This window comes from Pleurodeles waltl, chromosome 6 (genome assembly GCF_031143425.1).
Source record: "Pleurodeles waltl isolate 20211129_DDA chromosome 6, aPleWal1.hap1.20221129, whole genome shotgun sequence".
NCBI lineage: Eukaryota > Metazoa > Chordata > Amphibia > Caudata > Salamandridae > Pleurodeles > Pleurodeles waltl.
In genome coordinates, this window is record NC_090445.1 from 226,110,680 (window position 1) to 226,115,073 (window position 4,394).

Here is a 4,394-nt window from a genome sequence, read left to right on the forward strand (position 1 = left end):
CACTCGCCTCTCTGGAATCCAAAGTCAGGCCTCTAAATGTTGGACAGGTTCAGCAGTACCCAGTCCTTCGATGATCGTGGGGGCTAGCCACCTATCAGGCTTAGGTCAGAGGGTTGCAGACTGCCAAACACCCCCTGCACATATCACCAGTCTGCATATCACTGTTCCAAGGGAGTGGGGGGGAAGGGACCTCTCAGGTACTTTGTCTATACAACGGCTATCTCTGTGGCTTCTGGCATGCTCCCCCGGTCACTGACATGGGTACAGGTGGGGGATCTACTCCAATTGCGCACAGCACTCAACTTCATACCAGGTGCAGCACTGCAGTCCACCAATGCTCATGAGGGCCTTTTCTTTCACCGGCGCAGCACCGATGTCGACTGATGTTTGGGAGTTGTGCAGCTCAGCCCCTTGGGCATACGGGCTACTCACTGCGGCTCCCCACTAAGTCCTCCTCCAATGCCTCTTTGCCAAGGACCACGTTCACCCACTTCGGGGGCCCTTGTTCCTTCTGTCAAGGCCCCTCCCTTTTTCGCCTCTACTCAGCGACTCCGGTGGTCGGTCTTCGACATCACTCCATGTCAACTGCCCAGCCATGATGGGCAAACCCATCACGCCTGATCGCTGCTCCACAGGGAAGAGCCAGCACTGTGTCCGTACTGTATCCTCGTTACCTCTTACTCTGATCTCCTTTTTGGTCTGGCTCTGTTCCGTTCACAGGGACCAAAACTTTTTTCCCCCAGGCTACCACTGACTATATATGGGTCTAGGCCGCAGTGTACCAATGAGCCATTATATTCAGACTCCAGCATCCCAATTCTTGATCAACAACACTGCTACAACTCATGCCTTAAGGTAACTATAACTAGCCCCTCTGCCATGCACAGTTTTTTTATTAATAGTTTTGCAAAAAATGTTACAGTGGTATCATCAATGATGTTATTAAATATGTCATGATTGCTGTAATATCTGGGGTAATTAACAAGGCATGGCAAGGGCCCGAGTTATAGTTACCTTAGTGCACAAGTTACAGTTGCTTTAGATAACTCTAACTATAACAGGTGAATTTCACTGGTTTGGTATGTTTGAAATGTAAGCCTAACTAAAACATCCCTGTAACCTTTGGATTTTACTTGAATATCTATATTTAAAAAAATCCTATTTACTAACTATAATAATGCCTCTGTAACCTTTGTTTTATTCAGTGGATTTTCTATTTTTTTTAAATGTAAAGTAATTTTCATTACTATACATTAGTCCAACCACCACCGCACATGGCCTTCGTATGTTTGCAGCAGCCAGAACCTACAGTCAACCCCTATAACAACCCAAGCCCGCACTGCACCCAGCCTTCAGCCTTGCTCAATGGTGGTTGGCCGCAGGGCCTGGCCTGCAGCCAAACCCTGTGGCCAAACCTTATTACCACCAAACCCTGTGCTGCACACAGTCTTTAGGCAGGAGTTAGCCATGGTCTGTCTCTCTGGGTGTGAGAATTAGTGTGAGCGGGTCTTACCAGTGCAGCATCATACTATTCACAGTGAGCATCTAGAGCGACGTTACTCAAAGTACGGCCCGCGGGCCGCCAGCGGCCCCACGGACCTACCTTGGCGGCCCGCGAGTGAGTGGCATCCTTACATATTTGTAAGCCCCATAGAAAGTAATAAATCCACCCGGAAGCATCACATTTTTCAATTACCCGCTCCAGTGGTCTTTTCTTGTAATGATTTTTTAGTAGTTAAGTAGAGTGTGAAACACTCTCAACTTTCGCTAACTCGCTGCAGGAAAGTTTTGTATACCTGTTAAGAATGTACTCAACACCAGCTTCACCAGTGCTCATGCAGTACACGGGCATTTTCGGCTCTAGTTCAGCTCTAATAGCCGGATTCCCCGGGTCGTTCCCCATTTTGTCAAGTAACGTTTATCAAACATCTACAGATTTTGTGAACAAATACTAAATACTTTGAATCTAATAATTCGGATCCTACTGTTCTCAAACATTAAAGACCCTATATCATTTTGTTCTTTTTTTTCATTTCCTCGTTACAGAAAAATATGTATCCGTAATAATAGTGAACTGTCAACCAGAGTCAGCCCTTACCAACCCTTCCATGAATTCTGCGGTGTTTATGGTTCCTTGTTAATGCCAATTACATGGTCAACTATGCTGTGAGGCTCACGCTTTCTCACAATCCACCCAGAGCAAGCGTGACAGAATTTCCCTTATGAATCATATTCACTTTTCTACCACTAGCATCCAAAATAGTTAAAAGTGCTCTATTTTGATGCGAAGAGGCAGTGGCTGTCCACAGCTCATGCACAGTGGGAGTTTTCTCGAGTTAATGCACGCGCTGGACAAACACGAACAGCAGACCCTTTCTACACGATGAAGCAGCGAAAACAGGATCGTAAAATGGCCCCGGGAGCACGTGATATTTGTGTTTCCGAGCTGTGCCATCTGTGTCCATCAGGGTGACAGGAGCAAGCAGTCTATCCGCGCCAAATCTAGCCCCTCTAAGTCCCGCCCCCTCTAAGCCCCCCCCCCGCTGTCACTTCAGTGCGGCCCTCGGCCGCAAACCATGCTGCAATTTTGGCCCCCGAGAAAAAGTTTGTGAGTACCCATGATCTAGAGTGTCTGTAGAATCTCCCACTTCCTCTTATAAGCCTCTCCTAGCCTTGTTTTTATATAGAGGCGGAATTTAATGATACCTTCAACAGCTTTACGATTTCAATACCTCAAGCATATTCTTTGCACTTTGGGATAATACTTATGGTAATCTCACAGTTGGAGGGCAGGTTTGGCTTACCTTTGTAGACTTTTGGTATTCTTTCTAAGAAAAGAGATATCTAAATCTGTGAGTGAAAGACCTTTATTTATGACCATGAAACTATCAGTTTATTTTGAGCCATTCTTAAGTATTTATCATTTGAAATGATTAAGTTATGCACTAATAGATTGAAGAAAAATTACATTTTTGAAATCAGCATTCATAGAATGCTTATGTCTACACATAGGGGGTCATTCTGACCCTGGCGGTAAATACCGCCAGAAGCGGAAAGCCGGCGGTGTACCGCCGACTTTCCGCTGCCCATGGGAATCCGCCATGGGGATTCTGACACCGCATACCGCCATCCTGTTCCTGGCGGTTCGCCCGCCAGGAACAGGATGGCGGTATGGGGTGCCGTGGGGCCCCTGGGGGCCCCTGCAGTGCCCATGCCAATGGCATGGGCACTGCAGGGGCCCCCGTAAGAGGGCCCAACAAAGAATTTCAGTGTCTGCTTTGCAGACACTGAAATTTGCGACGGGTGCAACTGCACCCGTCGCACCTTCCCACTCCGCCGGCTCCATTCTGAGCCGGCGTCCTCGTGGGAAGGGTGTTTCCCGCTGGGCTGGCGGGCGGACTTTCGGCGGTCGCCCGCCAGCCCAGTGGGAAACCCAGAATGACCGCCGCGGTCTTTTGACCGCGGTACGGTCTTCTGGCGGTTCCCGCTTGGCGGGCGGCTACCGCCGCCCGCCAAGCTTAGAATCACCCCCATAATATTCATGAGGGAAGTGTGATTGATTCCCACTAACAAGATCCTTCTTCTTTTACATCTCACTATTACAAAAGCCAGTCAGCTGAGGTAAACCAAGTCACAAGAAAGGTATGCTTTGAAGTGGACACATTTACAATTTCTCTGCCATGCTTTAGTGCACTAAACTGTTTGTACTTTTTGTTGTAGGTTCAAAGAAGATCTAGATCGTACCTCAGCGATTGGTACCAGCTGCTTTCTCTTTCCCATTCACCTTTTCCCCTATAAGAACCATTATTGGTTGTGAGCATTGAGTCATTGAGGATGAGTGCTGGTCATCATCTGTTCCTGACATCCCATGTACACAAGTTAGTGTTGGAGAGATAGAACGAAGCACAGGAAAGAAAAGGTGACGTGGTGAGAGGCTGGAAAGGAAAGGAGAACAGGTTTTGTAGAGCTCCTGGTAACTGGTAGTTACTTGTTATTGTTTGTTTTGTTTTTCAGTCGCGCTCATGGTGCTTTCAAGTTTTATACAGCAGTAACTCGATCTTCAGTCCCGCTGTAAAAAACTTGAAAGAGCCATGAAGACGACGGAAAAACAAAAGAAACAAACAATGACAAGTAACTACTAACTACCAGTTACAGAACATTTGCAAAACTAGCTTTTGAATTTCTGAAACTCTGCATATGTAAAGTTTTGCAGTGTGGAGTCTAATACAATCATCTATTTTCCTTAGCTGTGGTAAAGTAACTATTTATGCTTACACGTAGAATGCTCATACGCTTACATTTTTTTTTTTTTAGAAAACAGAACGAGAACATAAGAATAACCTGATGTAGTCAGTTAATGTTAGGAGACTGATCTGTCAGGCTGTAAGGAACCA